At 37.9% G+C, this 18,875-nt stretch overlaps 1 pseudogene; it reads left to right on the top strand.

Annotated features, from left to right (window-relative positions):
• The first annotated feature begins 5,203 nt into the window (after positions 1 to 5,203).
• Positions 5,204 to 8,119, top strand: LOC144712492 (labd-13Z-ene-9,15,16-triol synthase, chloroplastic-like; annotated as a pseudogene).
• The last annotated feature ends 10,756 nt before the right edge of the window (positions 8,120 to 18,875 follow it).

Below are 18,875 nucleotides of genomic sequence, written 5' to 3'. Positions count from 1 at the left end.
CACTCCTTAAATTCAGTTCAATAATCCTCTCTTAATCAGCCCAATAAGCTCTTCTAAATCAGCTATATATACTTCTTATGTTTTCCTAATAAAATAAAACAATATCCCACAAAGTTCTTTCGTTCATCTTCCTTGATTCATGATCTCTATCTTTCTAATACTCTCAAATCTTCTAAAAACCTTTCTTCTCAATCTCCCTGTTTTGATTTCTCAAAACCTTCCTAAATTATTCTCATAACTCCTTTCTATACATCCAAAAAGTTTCCACTCTGCTACCTGATAATATCAATTTTAGGGTTAAAATTCGTCATTGGTGATTGAGATTATTCTATAAATATATATATTTAACCGTACTAAAAAATATGTAGTTAGTGATGAGCATGGGTCGTCTCCACGGGAATGATGATTAATGAATTAATTTCTTATACTAGTGATGATCAATGAGAGGAATGATGAAAACAAGATTCAAGGACGTGAGCTAGTGATATCGATTACAAATACGTAAGTTCTAAGTTAATTTAACTTAAAAAAAGAGTAAGTGCATGTGACAGACATGATGATGGACGATGGTATGAACCGCGATAGTGATTGGATGTGGAGTGGCATTGTGGCGCGGATGGAGAGACGAGAAAATAGAGTAAAATGCGAGTGAAAGTATGATGATAAACCCTAATTACATCAACTATGGTATCGGGAAAGAGACAACGTAAGGCGAAGACACTTACCTTAGATCCTTATGTTACGCTAAGATCGCAGTGATTTACAAGTGCCAGTAAGCTCCCCCTCTTCTCCAATGCTTCTCCCCACATGCCCAGGACACCAAGAACACTCTTGATGGATCTCAAACCTCACTATCTTTCAATCAGCCTACACAAGTAGGAAGCAAGTTCAAGATGAATTTTATAATGATCCAGGCCTCTATTTATAGATCTTATGGATAGAAAGAGGGGGCGGGAAGACGAAGCAACGCTGAAAATTTCAGCTCAATCGGAGTTGTAGATCAAAAGTTATGGCCGTTTGAAGTTGAAGAAATCCTAGCCCTTGAAATTTTCTCTCCTCATCATCGTCGTCATTTTCCATGCAAGTTGAGAAGTCAAGGCGCTCTGGATTCCATGCCGCTTGGTCTTCTGCGCGCACTTTTCGTATCAGCAGTGGCGCTTGTCATTTTCTGCGCCACGGGCACAATGGGTGGCTGAGCGCGTGCCACATCACCACCGCCGGAATCAAAAGAGAGAATGAAAAAGTAAATTTTTGTCTTATATCCCTCGGTCTTCTCAACATTTATTACAAAAAAAGACTTCTTATTTTTTTTGGTTCGTCCACGTCATTCTGCACAGAAAAAAATAAAAGCATATTTACATTAACATTGATTGCAATCATCTCTTCATGAATCACAAGGCGATGATTGCGTGCTGAAATGATTGCCCGATGCCAATCATTACTCAGTTAATGATTGGATTTTGCCAATCATGAAAATGGCTTCTAATTTATCGTCTTTGATTAATCGAACGCTGATACGTGGCACACAAAATAAAAGGGCTTATAAAATATTAAAAGTTCATATTGATTAAAATAAAAGCCAAAAAATACATATAAATATATATATTTTGACTCAGAAAAATCATATCTTTCCAAAATTAATGTCAAAAAATTCCATAAAAATATATTTTGTCTCAAAAATAATATTATTTTAGAATATGTGGTTAGAAAAATCCCTTAAAAATGCAGAAAATTCATAATTTCCTTCTAAAAATAGACTTAATCATTTTAAGCTTGATAACATGAAATTGTGAGTAATTTAAGCATATAAACATGTAAATATAATCATATAAGTTACTGAAAATGCATGTTATCAGACCCCCCAACTTAAATCATTTCTAGTGCCTTAGCAATGGCATTGAAAATCTCTTGGGTGATACATTCACCTTATGGTCCTAGCAACATGAGCTTGAAGTAATTATGATATCAATTACACCTCTAAGTACGATTATACCCATGTAATGCTAGAATGAGTATGAGAGACTCCGTTGTGATTTTGGAAAGAGCTGGTGGTCATGAGGAGTGAAGCCTACTTCTCGCCTGTTATGATACTATAATCTAAGTAATGTTTTCCCTCACTTTCTCACATCACTCACTCACATATGATGGTTCCCCACTAAGTTTGCTCCCTCTTGAGAGTAAGAGATAGTCATTATTCACTTCTCATGTAAACACAGAATATCAATTGTGTATCAAGGAATCACGTGTGACGAGGCTCCTATCTAACTATGTGTAAACAGAGAAGAGAATGAAGAATGGCTCAAAAGAATGGGTGAGAGGTATGTCAAGGATGACTCACGGGCTTAGAATAGTTAGGTAGCGTACTACCAAGATAGACAAAAAGATTAGAATGGTATGAGAAAATGAGTGAAGATGGAGGTTATCGACTAAGCCTGAATGATAATTTGATCAACATTCATAACGAGTAAATAGAGATGCTTCCAAGATAACAAGAAAAACCCGACAAAATATTTTTCTTTCTTTTCTCTTTTTTTTCTTCTTTTTTTCACAAATGCTCTTTTTTTTCAACAGGAGTGAATATAAATGGACTTAATATGGGAATAGATAATGGTTGATCAACTACACAATCTTTGATGCATTGTGGGCCAATACCATGAAGATGAACTCAGAAGAGAGCACATATACATAAACAGTGAGAGATATACAAAAGAAAATATATCATAATAGGGTGATATCACAAAGGGAAGAGGAGAAGAAACTTTGGAGTAAGCATATCATAGTATTCTAGGACTAGCGGGGAATAGATGGACACCTATAAGAATGCGTTAAATTGGGTTAATGGTGAGGGTAAGCTAGGAAAGATGGGTGAAGTGGATATACAAATAGGTTTCAAAAAGGTATTTCAAGGTGTCTCAAGGAGAGGTGATTCTGTGCTTAAGAATTGAAAAATATGACCATTGTTTACCTCAAGAGAGATTCACTTAGGGGAGATTAAAATTTAGACACGATTTGCTCATTGGTGGGTGGATGATGGGTGGCTCACTCAGCATTCCCCTAAGACGATGGTACTTCAACCCTTTGATCTTCATATCTGTTCCTCACCCTACCAGATATCCTAACCATTTGGAAGAAAAACACATGCATCTAGACCATGGTTCATACCATTAAGAGGTGTATTTGATCTGCTACATGAGCCTAACTTCTATACTCATGTTGCTAGGACATGGAGTGAGGGATTCTCCAAGATGAGCATGATCAATCGGAGTTGTAGATCAAAAGTTATGGCCGTTTGAAGTTGAAGAAATCCTAGCCCTTGAAATTTTCTCTCCTCATCATCGTCGTCGTTTTCCATGCAAGTTGAGAAGTCAAGGCGCTCTGGATTCCATGCCGCTTGGTCTTCTGTGCGCGCTTTTCGTATACCCAGTGGCACTTGTCATTTTCTGCGCCACGTGCACAATGGGTGACTGAGCGCGTGTCATCACATACCAGTATGAAGCATTGCCAAAGTAGTTATGCATGAGGCAACAACATTATGCGGAGCTTCTGAGGCTTTTCCAACATTGGGCCTCGAATCTGCCATCTTGCTGGCAATCTGATGTTGTTAAGCTGTTGGCTCTGATACCATGAAAAAATGAACAAGAGGGAGATGGAGAGATAGAAGGATGAAGAGATGAGAAGATAGAATAGAGAAAACTATCTTATTGCATAATTCAAATAAGTACATGTGTAGAGTATTTATAGTACTACAAAAAAGGGTAAAACAGGGAATGAATAAAGTTGGGAAGTTTCCGATCTGTAACTGTTTTTGGTAATCGCTGTGAACAATGATTCGTTCACAACGGTTATTTCTAAGGTCAAATATTTAGTCTACATTTATCTTATTTCAATATTTCTATTAAGTGGGGTATGTGATTGTTTCTTATTTGTTCATTATTGAGTTACTTCTATAACGTTTATTATTTTTTATTTCTTGAAACGGGATGTGTTCTCTATTATTATTGATATGTTCATTAAAGCTATTTCTATTGGTTGGATCCTTTTATCTAAGTTGACTCACATGGGCTCTGAGTCGCGAAGCCTTTGTTTTGATTCAGATAGGCTCTGAGTCGCGAAGCCTTTGTTTTGATTCAGATAGGCTCTGAGTCGCGAAGCCGTTATTTCAGTTAGAAATCTTACCTTATGAATCCTTGTCTTAAACACTTCTCTCCCTATGTCTCTATCTCACTCGGTCTTCTCTCCTTCTGTCTCTATCTCACTCGGTCTTCTCTCCTTCTGTCTCTATCTCACTCGGTCTTCTCTCCTTCTCTCTCTATCTTGCTCAGTCTTTTCACCCTCTCAATCTATCTCGCTCGGTCTTATCTCACTCTCTCTCTATCTCGCTCGGTCTTCTCTCACTCTCTCTCGATCTCGCTCGGTCTTCTCTCTCTCTCTCTATCTCGCTCGGTCTTCTCTCCTTCTCTCTCTGAATCTTGCCCTTCTCTCCCTCTTAGTCGCTCCTCTCCCTCCATCTGTATCTCTCTCTTTCTTATTCTCTCTCTCATTATATTTCTCGCTCCTCTTTGTCAAGCTCGCTTGCTCTTCTCTCTCTCTCTATCTATCTATCTATTTATATCTCCTACTCGCTACTCTCTCCCTCTATCTCGTTCACTCTTCTCTCGTTCTATCTCCCTCTCTCTTCTCTCCCCATCTAGATATCTCTCTCTCTCCCCTCTCGCTCTATCTGTTGCTCTTCTTTCCCTCTCTCTATCTCATTCGTTCCTATCTTTCTCTCGCTATCTCCCTCGGTCTTCTCTCTTTCACCCGCACACACTCCATCCACATCTTTCATCTCTGAATCTTTCCGGATTGTTCAATTTTATGAGGTAAGCGCTGCGAACTTTTCCACACTCACCACGCCTAGTACAAGTTTCTTCACACCGGCATATTTTGCCCAAAAAAAATGGGCAAAATACTTCTGTACTCTTGTTGACCGTCTGCCGACATATTTTGCCGCCGTATTTCTTCCTTGTGAGTAGATTTTTTGCATACATGTAAGCTTGGACGGAGTTTCTTTATATTAAATTCCAAAGAGTGCAGAAATTTAGTGGCTCCTATTCAACTGCAAGTTGTGAGTCCCCAATTCAGTGACTTATTCTAGAAGCCCTTTTTTATATTACCCGCGGTTGTTAAAACACGCAGCGTTACAGATTGCAGAGCCGCGAGGTGACGAAGACGAAGGAGAAATGAAGACCCCCTTCTTCATCCTCTCTACGATCATAGTTATGCTGATTACCTTATACTTTCGGAGAAGGGCCAAGAATAAGAAGAGAAGTGGGACAGATCTTCGACCTCCAGGACCTCAAGGACTACCTCTTCTAGGCTTCCTCCCCTTCCTACGTGCGACCTCCATGCATGCCTCAAAGAGCTCGCCGACGTGCATGGCCCTGTCGTGAGCCTCCGTCTTGGCGCCAAACTCTGCGTCGTACTAACCTCTCCAGAATCGGCTATGGAAGCTCTTAAAGACCAGGACGCCGTCTTCGCCAACCACGACACTCTCGCCGTGGCCCCCCGTCTCCTCGTTTGGCTGCTTGGATATTCTCTGGTCGCTGTATGGGCCCCATTGGCGCATGGTACGTAAAGTCGCTGTGCGTGAGCTGCTCAGCCCCGCCACTCTCGAAGGCCTCTACGATGTACGGATGATAGTAGTAAAGAAGATGGTGGAGAAGGTGAAGGCGAGTGCAGGCGAGTTAGTGAATTTACGCGAGGTTCACAGCTGTAACGATGAATTCGATGATGGGAATACTGTGGGGAGGCTTGGAGTCGCATGACGTGAAAATAGAAGGCTTGGCTGAGGAATTTCGACGGGCAATTGATGAACTTATCATCTTGTTTGGTGTGCCCAACATATCTGATTTCTATCCTGCGCTAGCTTGTCTTGATCTTCAGGGTTTGGAGAGGCGGACGAGGAAATTGTCTGCCAACATTTTGATGGTATCATTCAGCGGCGGTGGCCGGCGTTGGAGTTGGCAGGCTTGGGAGGCTATGAAGGAATTGTTGGACAGTTAATCTTGACTCTGTTCATTTAGGAGTTGGTGTTTTTGAATAACTCAGCAAAGATCAAGTCAGCATGGTATAGGGTGATGTGGAGGCAGGAGCTGAGTTCAAGGAGAGCAAAAGACTGGGTTTCTTGGAAGACCAAGTACATGGACAGGTGTGTGGCCATGCTGAGTTTAGATCCATAGGAAGTTTTGGGGTAGTGCCTATAAATATGTAGGTGTTCCATTGTTGTTGTATGATGTGTGCATCAAGGTTCCTTCTGACAAGAATTGAAGAAACAGTAGAGAATTGAAGAAACAGTAGAGAAGTAGAACTCGAGAAAGTGAATAAGTAATATAGAGTAGCTGAGAAGGGACTAGGAGGAATCCCATAATTTACAACAATCGTTTAAGGTCCTATTTATAGGAGAGAAGGAAGACGAAGAGTCGCTAGCCATTTTAATAATGGAATGGTGAGCTTTGTCATGATGATATGCATTACAACTAAATCATCATGACTGAGCCTAGCCACCTGCCACTACAATGGTAATTATAGCAGATGTTTATGACCGTAGTAGAACAGGCTTGTGTACGGCCGGCAGCTTTCCAACATTCCAAGGTGATGATGCTCGTACGGTTGACGCCTGTGCTGCGTCCCAAGGCAGATTTGCTATCTGTGAAGCATGCCCTAACAGAGGTGTTATGATAACTGAGTCAACATGTGGAGCTCGAGGCTAGACAGTGGAGACTTCTCGAGGAGGTATTGCTTTGACTGCTTAACACCTTCCTCTCTCAAAGTGTTCTTGCATCTTGTTTCTCTGTGTGAGATCAAGAGAGTGAGGGCTTAAAACCTTTTTCTCTGTGAGATCAAGATAATGAGTGCCTACGCTTCTCTTCTCTGAGTGAGTTGTTGAAGCGAGAGAGCTAGGTTCCAACAGGAATGACTAGGTAACTGAGTTATGACTCGCTTCGAAAAACATGAGTTCTATTTCTGGTTAGTTAGAAAAATATTAGCAGACATGTTTTCTAATCCTAGCCGTTTATGAGACCTTTTATTTTTTAATTTGTCCGTTAGTGGGTTTTTTCTAAATTATAATTGGTGTACTACTTATGTCTCATTGATCAAATATTTAAGCTATGGTTATCAGTTAGATTTTACGTTGGTTTTTTATGGTTTAATCTATTTTAAGTTTTTTTTAGTCATTTGGACTCGCTTTTAAGTTCTCAATGCAAGCTCGTCGTAAATCAGTAACCTGATTGTTCTTTCATATATTTCAAGGGAAGACTATGGAAGGGAGTAAAAGGGATTTCCTACATGTGCTGCTAGATCTCACACAGAGTCCCAATTCGCAGTCCTCTATGACTAGGGACGTCATAAGGGCTTTGCTACTGGTAATCATCTCTAATCTCTGATCTCTAGTCGTCCCTAACCTCTTCATCATGTCCATCACTATTGTGGAGCTAAACTCTGAAGTTGCTCACAGGACATGGTTGGTGCGCGAATGGACACCACTACAACCATGGTGGAGTGGGCCATGGCCGAGCTTCTTTATCATCCTGATATGATGAAGAGGGCTAAGGAGGAAATCACTGATGTCATGGGTATGAGGAACACTGTCGAAGAGCCACACCTACCTAAGTTGAGGTACCTCAACGCTATGTTCAGGGAGACTTTACGCCTCCATCCGGTACTGCCTCTGTTGATTCCCCGTTCCCCCAGCTTCAACAGCACCATTTCTGGATATACACTTCCTCAGGGGACTAAAGTTTTCATCAATGCGTGGGCTATACAGACAGGCTCTCGGGTCTGGGATGACGCCACAAAGTTTGTACCGTAAAGGTTTCTTACTGAATCTAGCGCAGGGGACTACAACGGTAGCACCTTTTGCGTCCTCCCTTTTGGGGAATGTAGGAGGGTGTGCGCCGGCATCTCTCTTGGGGAGAGGATGGTTATGTTTATTCTTGCATCTCTGATGCACTCCTCTGACTGGGTTCTACCAAAAGGTTGTGATGCAGTGTCAGGACTAAAGGAGAAGTTTGGGTTTGTGATGAAGTAACATGAGCCTCTATTTGCCAGTCCTACTTAGTGTAAGCAGGAAATGTAATATCTTCTGACTCTAAAATATTGTTGGGGGCCTAGGGACAGGTTTCCGTGAATGGCAAGTGCCAAACAAGTGAATAATATGTTGAGTTTGAGTTTCCTAAATGAATATTATTAATTGCACTATCATAGATTATAAATTTATTGCCTCATGATGATTGTGGATTAAGACCTTTCGTTAACTTTAGTAATTAATGATTCAAGAATGGTTGTAGTCTATCCTTAGTATGATGTGGATATATATTGGGTCTGGTATGAATAGACTTAAAATTTTCCTCTTGCATAAATACTAAGGGACCATAATCCTTGAGGCACAAATAGACTTCAACTGCTTGGATAGCCCAATTAATCTTGGGAGACTGAAGCCGTTTGTGTGGGATAACTCATAGTTATAGTCTGCAAAAACTTAGAGTGGATTCAGACACGTGTCATTTATGTTGTAATTTATTTGGTTAAATAAAATCATTCATAAGATCCTAAAGTTTCTGCAACGTATATGAAATTAATTTTGGGCCTTTAAGAAAATGATTGTTAGGGCTTTAAATATATATTTAATCATTTATAAAATTGGGCAAGATTTAACTCTTAACCCCTTTTTCAGTCAAAAAACAGATCAATCCATCATTGGTGCGCTTGGGACTGTTCAGATTTAAGCACTCACATTCCATATTTCTTTGCCATCCTGAATGTATCTTCATTTTCTTTCTTTTCTAATTTTTCAAAAAACCTGTTTTAGGTTCCCTGACCTTAGCCCAGCTAACATCAGGCTGCAAAACTAACATCGAGAGTATTCAGTATGGATTGAAATTTCAGTGTTCGCCAAGGAATGAACATATGAGAGACTTGTGTTTTGGAAGGCCTGGGCTATTTTTTGGAAAATCATTATTCTTGATTCACTATTCAGATACTTTTTTGAAATACAATTAAAATCTAAAATTATTACTCTAAAGGTAAATATCTCTATAATTTCATCAAGATTAGTATAAAATTAAAATTTTCCTTTAACTTTCATTTTCTTACAAAATCATTAACGATGAATTTGTGTTAGGTATTCCTTTGATATATGATTAATGATTAAGTGTAAAAATAGTACTCTATACTTAATAATTTAGATAATTTATATCAATAATTCTACCAAGAATAATGTAAGGTTAAAATTTCACTTCAGCAGCCATTTTCAAGAAAAAAATCATTAATGGTGAAATATTATTTACTATTGTTTAGAAATACATTTAATTTTAAAATATAAAAATATTACTGTAAAAGTAATGATTTAAATCCTTTACACAATTAAATTTCATCTAGATTAAATAATTAAAGTTTCACTTTTATATGTCATTTCTGGAAGAAAATCATTAATGGTGAAATGCTATGTAGGTATTGTTCAGAAATATATTTAATGCTAAAATGTAAAAAAATTACTCGAAAGTTAAATTTAAATCATTAATATAAATAATTTAATCAAGATAAATATAAAAATAAAATTTTACTTTAACTGTCATTTTTAGGAAAAAATTCAGTAGTGTTGAAATATTATTTAGATACTATTTAAAATATATAAGTGATTGTAAAATATAAAACGTGATGGAAATATATGTGGCCTGTAAGCCAATCACAAATTCATATCTCATTCTATGTTCATTAATAGAACATATTCACTAAAGTGCATGTGTGAGGCCTATAACGAAGTCCATGACAATATGATCTGACTTGTTGAATTATGATGAGATTGTGGTATAGAGATCATTAGTTTTTCAGCATGTGTTCTAAATATTCCTATTCAAAGGATACTCAAGAAGGACATAGAAGCACCCAGATAGGATATCCTTATCTATTGTCACTCATAAAGTGAGGACATTCGATCTAGTAGCCATTAGAGTTGAGATATTAAGGATAGATAGTGGGTGCTCTTTAGTGGAAAGAGTTCACTGAATTGATTCATATAAATCCCCGAGTGGTATTATACCAGACTATCAATCACGTTAATTGAGGTCGTAGTTGTGTAAGTGTTTATTAGACCTGAGACACCAAAGACAACTTGTGGACATGCAATTGTACTTTGACTATGACCTACGAGTGTATAATCATGGATTCTAAATAGTCTTAGTTCGGTTGCATCAAGAAGTTCATGAAGATGATTGAGTGATAAGAGGAGACTGCCCAAGTAAGAAGATGTAATGAACCCCTTGGCCAAGTTAATGAAATATCACATAAAAATTATCACATTATTACCAACTCGGATGATCGATTAGGGTTTAAGAATTGATTATATACTAAGATGTCCTCATAGAGTCAAGTGGATGAAGGATTTTACGTACACGGTACGCAATCACAAACTAGTTACATAAGTGTGTCGATACAAACTCCTTTGTATCTTCTAGAGCACGAGGGATAGCCTGGCACCCATACTCAAGCTGTTAATTGGGTTCAATCGATCCGAGATTAATTAATATACATGATGATATGGTTAATTAATTTGGAAGACCAATAAAGGTTAGTGGGCCTCTCAAGTCATTAATTAGATTGTCACATGGACCTAGAGGGTCACACTAAAATGGTTTTTTAGATGTTATAAGATATACTTATGTCTGGGGTCTTTTAAAAAATACCCACTTAGTATAAATTGGGGAAGGCCCTAAACAAAATTCAACTAGGATAGAATTATTCAGTAGCCTTCCCTTTCTTCTCCTTTCTTCCCACACCTCCACTCCACTGTCGATGCGTTTGGGATGACGTAACGAAGGGGTGAACAAAGTTCATCATGGCAAAGGAGGAGATTCAACATGCCATGGACCACATGGATACATCTAGAGGATGCACACATGAGCAGCCCGCCCCATCTTGTTCCATGATCCAAGAAATCATGGATGCAATCCATTTATAGGGGACTCATTTCATGGTTTTGTTGATGTCGTTACAACTATGTTACAAGTCTTATGCTGCATGGAATCCTTGTGTTTATCCACATCAAGGCCTATAGAAACTAACAAAAGGATAACTTAAAAATTAATGATCGAAGTCATTAATATCAATAATTTCATCTTGATTAATGTAAAATTGATTTTTTTAGATTAAGTTGTGAAATATGTACTATATAATGTAGTTAGTGGAAAGATTTATAAAGCTTACATTCAGCGCTAGAGAATAAAGATAACACATTAAAGGGATTTGTGAAGTAAGAATAAAGCTAGACGGTTGGAAGTTTTGAGTGTGGCTAAGAGGACATAGTGGTTCCTTTGATGAGCCATCTGTGACCACATCTATGTCCCCTATTTAACGTACAAAGTAATGGGAAACTGGCTTGACTAACTTGAAGTTGGACCGAGGCGATCATTGCTAGTGTGAAGTTGTAAGGGCTCCAAAATATCCTATCACTCCACTTGATAGAGTATATTTCTCTTCCATGGCTAAGTAGGCATCCATGCCTAACTAGGATGCATGGCTCAATCATGGAGTTCACTATAACCAGGTAAAGGAGGTCTCCAAGGATGTGCTAGGTACTTACTTGGATTAGTGGAATTTTTTCTAAGGAGAATGGGTGTCCATTGCCTATGGTAGCATTTTTCATTGCTTCTCTATTAGTATCACTGTTGCCATCACATTCGGAAATTGATCTGATGATGATAACAGTAGCATTTCAGGGTTACTTTTCTTGTTGATGTTGGAGAAGTCACAAACATTGATGTGGTATGTGTCGAGGTTGAGCTCACACTTCCTAGTGAAACCATGACTCCATCAACATTGGGCAAGCCCTCATCACTGACTACACCATACTACATGTTACCTGCTTTTTCATAATTCATTTTCATGTTTGAATGATAAATAATTCCATAAGATGGTTTACATATGTCGAAAGAAATTAATATTTTAAAAAGAAAACATCTAAGCGTCATGTATAACAAATGTTATAGAGAGTCTTTAATAAATTGAGATCATGTTTTCACGCGTCCTATAACCTTTCAGGGAGATCAAGATAAACTACTTCCTCCTCGATGTCCGACGACTAACCCTTGTGGTAATTGGCAACATAGTGCAAGGAAAAAAATCAGTGTGCAAAATATCGTATATAAAGCAATCAAATTAGATCCATATTAAATATGAGTAATAATTGGCAATTCTAGCTTACCATCCTTTTGTGTGGATTCATCATTAGAGTGTTCTTCCACCTATCAACCTTCTCAATCTCAAGCAAAGAATCTACCATGTTGCTTTTCAAATACTAATTCCTCAACCGATTTTGTAATATTAGTAATATGAAGGTGTTCTTAACCGAAAGCCTTGAGGATTTATGCATGAAAATTCCATTGCATGTAGAGAAGAATCTTTCAATTGGTGCACTGGATGCACAAACGATAAGGAGTTCTCAGCCCAAAATAGAAATCTTTGTGAATAGCTTACATAAGTCGCAGTGCCCATAAAAAGTGTCCTTCGACACGTGAGGCATTTGCAAGTAGCTTTGTAGCTCATCTTCGACTGATATGTTGACGCGAGTTTTATGTAGCAAAAACTGTGCAAGCATTGAGCTGATAGAGGGTGCAAAGTACTCATCCAACCCACCGTCCTCGATTGGACTTTGCTGCCCTTCTTCGGCATCTACATCATCATCATCCCACATATTTGAGTCTTCCTCTTCATTTATGTCATTCAAAAGTCTTTGAATTTATGCCGCCAAGGCCTCACGATCTTGGAGTGCCATGAGTTTAATTTAATTTGTGGATATACTAGTGAAGCAACTGAAAATGTAGTATAAACACAAGCCTTGTCCGTGGAAAGCTTTCCTACCATTGCGCTACATGTAATCAGGATAGTGGCTCGTTGATCCACTATGACAAAATACTATTGGGAAAAGGCATCCTTTCAGTGGCATCAATATGTTCAGCTATGGGTTCATCAATAACGTTAATTGATGATAAAACTATTATCATCATCACACTCTCTAGCTATATATAATACCTAAAGCATCACAAAATGCATTCAAATTTTGAGGAAAATGTGCCACCAATTTCCATTTATTTCCCTCAATCCTAAAATATCTTTCTAACGTACTATCTAGCTTAAAAAGGGTCATCTTTTACAACACTTTGATCTTTTGATATGCTACCTGCAACATTTCATATGTGGAATTCTATCTAGTCTTCACATCCACCATTTTGTTGGTATTGGGAAAATTTAATTAATGATAAAATTGGGCATAGCTCCTATGCCAGTTGAAATTGGGCATAAGTAGTTATTTTCTTTTGTTACTCAATCCAAAGTCCACCAACACCTATGTAAGCAGTTGCACGAGATAGCTCCTACTATATGGCCCAAAAATTTATTTATCACAAAGACACCTTCTTGAAGTTGCTTACTCTCAATGACCCAATGAACAATGGTTCCTAACAAGGGTCTCATATTTTCATATGTTCAATATTGAGTCTATCAACTTATGAACCTCTCTAACAAAGAAGACCTTTCCCTAGTCACAAATGGTTTTTGAATGCATTAGTATCATCTTATGTGGGCACAGTAAAGTAATACTTATCTAAAAATTTGTTCATCAATGATGGTCCATGGTTGGTCAATAAGAGATAAATTCAGTCAGAATCTCCTTAGTTCTCTCAAATGTGATCATGCGTAGGAAAGTATATGTTGCTCTTGGTGAATCTAACATTTCAATACTAGATCGTCGACCACCAGAAGTCAATTCATTCTCATTGGCTTGGAATCTTTCCCCTTGAGCCAATCATGAAGCTCCATATCAGTTTTCTACAAGTGCCTCCAAACATAGTTTTCGTCCCGACTTTGATCCTCTGAATAGTAGTAATTATTGGAGGGTTATTTTTTGTTGCACACCCTTCATTCGTAGAGATTAGAATCAGAGTCTCCAAAAAAATGCATTCCTTCTAATCCCCCCCAGAACAGTTTCTTTGCGAGGCTGCTTGAGTGGTCATGTTTGTGCATGTCTCCCATCTATGAGTACAGCCTCATCCTAAGTGGCATATCATTTCAACATTTCCCCCCACGGTCTGAATTGCTTCAAGTTTAACCTTCTTCAATGGTCCTAGAGGATAAATAGCTACACCCCTTGTCATTCTACATCAAGGATTAGAGAAACCATGCATAAAATGGGCTACATCAATATGGATCTGAGATGATGTCTCTAACTCTTTAGACATCTTAGAAAGCTTTTCCAAGATGTCTTCAGTAACCATAATGACTTGGTTTTATCTACACCAAACTTGTTTATCTAACTGACAAGATAGAGACGGTAGACAGACAGAGAGACGGACAGTCGGATGGACGGACAAGCGGACAGATGGACAAACATACAGACAGACAAACAGACGAACGGACGGAAAAATGGACAAACAGAGAGACAGATAGACGGACAAACACCCAGAGACAAACATATAGACGGACAGATGGACACACACACGGATGGACAGACGGACAAACAAACACAAAGAAAGACAGACATATAGATAGATAGAAGGGGCTTTGGCGTTGAAGCTTCGCCTTCCGGCTGAGGGGGAGGGAGGTCGAGGGGTTTTGGCGTCGGAGGGATGAAGCATTGATGGTGTAGGAAGTCGGAGATAGAATGCTCAGCGGTGGCGAGAGGGCAAATGCATGATGGCAGGAGGTAAAAAAAAGGGGAGGCATTCCGCCAAGGGCACAAGGACAATTCGGGGAATGAGTAATGCCTTGATAGGTTCCAAAGGAGATAGTTTACAAGAAGAAATGGGCAAGAAGAAGACCCAAAACAGCTTAGAGGAAGGCGAGGAAAGCAATGTTGCAAGGGGATCATCGTCAGCATTGCTTAGTGGTGAGAAGGATACCATTGCATCGATAGAATCTCAGGTATGTGATTCTTTTTCTTTTTACAATTCCTGCATACTTGCATTGCATGTCACATAGGTAGCAGATCACATCGCAGATACAACAGTTAGTGGAACAAAGAAGGCTAACAGTGGTGTTCTAGGAAATGGGCCAACATTTCAAAATGAGAGTACTATTCTAGGAAATTGTCAAAGCATGGATGGCATAGATATTGTGTGGGAAGAACAGGAACTGGAAATGTGAGGGGGATGCCATAAGGACCAATGTGTGGAGAATAACCCAGCAGTTGGTGGACCAATCAATAAGGTACCAAAATCATCAAATTCCTATAGAAGGTGAACAATAAAGGAACAACTAGATCTATGCAAGGAACATACATATATCCTAAGGCATTCCCTCAACTATCATAAGGGATGTCTTTTACAATGGCCTAGTACAATAAAAGACATTAGGTACCTGCTAATGTAGTGACGAAGATGATTTTTAAGGTTGAGGGTGAAAGTGATTATGACCACGATGGCATTCCATAACTATTTGGGCATTAGGAACCAAAGAAGAGATGGCCATGAATCGATGACTTTCAAGTATCACTTAGTAGGCCTGACTTAGCTAGATCAATGGGGATCGACTGGAAGCAAGAAAAAACGGTAAATGCACATAAACAAGAACAATATCAATAGCTTTGAAAGGTGGATTCTGAATGGATCCAAAATATGTGCATAGAAATGTCTTGTGAAGGTACTGAAGATATTAGAGTAGCCTTACAACTACTACATGATAACAGATGTTTTGATATCGAATGGACTGAAGTTGTTTGATGTTTCATGGAATGAGAGTTATACATAGGTTTTGACAGTAACATATGGTTTTTTCAGATCATTTTGGCACAAGCTTGATAGAGCATCAAAGGCCAGGCCTTTTGAACAAAGAAAAATCTACAGGAATTTCTCAGGAAATAGAGGCAAATATTCTTAGCACCAATAGTAAGGTTATAAAAGAATATGCTTCAGGAGACAAAATGGGGTCAGTGGAGTTGCACGGTAATATCGCTGTAACGGGGGAAAAAATAAAGATTGTTCTTTTACAAAACAACTTCCAGCAAAAATTCACATACTCATGCAATATGGCTAAAAAGATATCTCAAAGACCTACAAAGAACAGGAGGGCTAATAGGATTCCTATTTGTCAAATATTTCCATACAAATTCGGTAGATTTATCTCAACATTCAAGAGACAAAGGACACATATGTTAGGTAATACATAAAAAGTTAGAAGGAAATCGGTACACCAGACAGAAATAGAGAAATTATCTATGAAGATTGAGGAAGGAATTTCAAATACTGTAACAGAACACAACAAGGATCAAGAAACACATAGTCCAAGGAACAAGCCTTCATTTCGGGAGTTATTTTTGAGAAACCCTATTCAAAATGAAGAAAAGACAAAGGTCAATTATATGGACAAGTCAAAATCTGAGGACTGGCATATTCCTAAATTTTTCGTCTGGCATCCCCCCAAGGGGATATACTTTGCTTTTATGGGATAAATATGATAACATTTTCAGATGAGGAAATACAACAGATGACAAAACCTTTTGAGGATACAATTATCGGTAAATTTTCTTATGGGAGACCAGATGTAGGAATATTAGGCAAGCTCTATGAAAACTAAAGGCATTCAGAGATGATTTCACCATCACCCCTTGGGATGAGAGACATGTTTTATTAAGATTTAAGGATAAGGATGATTTCAAATATGGGTGGAGTAGGAGTATGTTGCAGTTTAAAGAATATTGAATGCAGATTTTTAGATGGACTCCAGACTATTCCATTGACACAAAGACCATCTATGGTATTTTGGTTGAAGTGGAAACTCCTGAATGCATGTTTGAAATTAAATAAGTTACTAACCAAATTTCTTTGTCATATTTACTTCCATTTTAAAACTTAGTAATTATGGAAATTACTGAATTCTAATATGATGAGTAACCAACTTTCCAACTTTCTTTGTCATATTTACTTCCGACTTTCTTTGTCAAATTTAATTCCAACTTTCTTTGTCATATTTATTTCCATTTCAAAACTTAGTAAATTATGAAAATTACTGAATTCTAATATGATGAGTATGGCCAATCTTGCAGTGATTTGTGCAGTTACATAAATAATGAGTAATGGGTGGTTCTCATAGTTAATACATATTAAATCCATACATGGTATTATAATTATTTTTTTATCAGGTTGATTCATGTCACCGTTGTAAAATTGTTCCTTGGACCTAGGACATCAAATACATCTTGTTGATGGACAATTATATTTTGACTATGATCATGGAATTTAAAATGTCTCAGATGTGATGCAAAAGTAAGCGCACGAACATAATTGTGTGGTTAATATGGGATAAATAAATATTTGAACTCAGTTTAAAGATTATATTTTGGATAGGTGAAGTGGGAGAGTAAACTCCTGAAAATAATAGTATCCATAACTTACCTTCAGACTCAATGTAAGAGAGGTCTTTAATTTTAATGTAACTTCCGGCTCAAGTACACTTTGTACATCACAAACATAATAGATTATGCCCAAAAACATTTGAAAACATTGAAAACCACTTGAACTTGTTTTTATGCTATAAATAAGTGTACATATTAGTTAATGGGAAACAATAAATGTATAAACCTCGATGTCTAGTACATTTTCTACCTATAAAATATGATTGATGTAGCCTAGAAGCATCCTTATTGAGGCCCATTTAGCCATTGGCGCCCATGAAGGAGATCCTTCTAGAAACTGACAATCTCAGCAGAAAACCTAGAGAACCACAAAATCCTTTGACATATTTTCTTTGACAGATTCCTCTTCTGCCAAAATTGCATCTCTGCTAGACCTTATCAGAGGTTCAGTCCTTATGTTTTATCTTGCCAAAATATTTTTGAGCCACACAGATTCTAAATGCCCCATAATGTATTGAATATCTCTGCTCATGCATGTTTGGCCGCTGATCTTTTATTTTATCTTGTCAGTTGTTTTTTCCCAATATTTTGAGTTGTCTTCTCATGGGTAGTATCATTCAATCCACTTGCACCTTTTGTGGACTATATAAGGTCCCCGTGTGTCCTTGAAGAATCAATGTTGAAGTATATTTTTTTGTTGAAACCCATTTCTCTCCCCTCTCAATGTTCTCTTTGGTAGCGAGTGCTCCAATGCTTGTGGACTTAAGCACAACTTCCTTATAGACTCGAGGGCTGGAGAAACTAGTTCTACGGATTTAGGACTTGGCTACTTTAAGCAGACCAATGCTTGTCTTTTGTTAAAATCAGAAAATGTATCTTTGTTGAAACTTTTTTTTCCAAAATCAATGGAGCTTCAATACATTAACATAAGTCAACCAAAAGGGGACAAAATCAACTCCTACAAAGGTGGACCAAAAATAAATAGGAAAATAATTTTTGCCAAGACCAACTTTTTTATGTTGGTGGACGCAGAATTATCTCACCCCTGGGTTAACCAGATAGACATCTTGGAATTACTACTGCTAGATTCTCATGCAAACTTTGTCCAATTTTCATCGTGTCCAATTATCGTTGATGCATTCTAAATGTTCACAAACAATCATATCACCGACATCTAATAAAGTTCTCAATTAAAGTCAAGCAAGCATGTACAACAAAAAAATTATAAAAGAGAGGACTAGAAATGGTGTATCTATCCAGGCACATGAACATGAATATGAACCTTCAGAAATCCATTTAGTGAAGAGCGTCTTAAATTGCATGACCACCTGTATGTGATATATCTGTGCACCAGTTAGCGATGTATAACTAAATGTGGGTAATCTCCATATATGAGATCTTGTATTATATATAATTTTCGATTGAGAACTTAAACGATCATGTGTCTGTGCCCACCATAGATGCATCTATCAGAGTAATTTGACATGGCTCA

The sequence above is a fragment of the Wolffia australiana genome, chromosome 14 (assembly GCF_029677425.1).
Source record: "Wolffia australiana isolate 7733 chromosome 14, ASM2967742v1".
Lineage (NCBI taxonomy): Eukaryota > Viridiplantae > Streptophyta > Magnoliopsida > Alismatales > Araceae > Wolffia > Wolffia australiana.
Note: the sequence above shows the minus strand (reverse complement) of the source record. Positions and strands in the feature narration are given on the sequence as shown.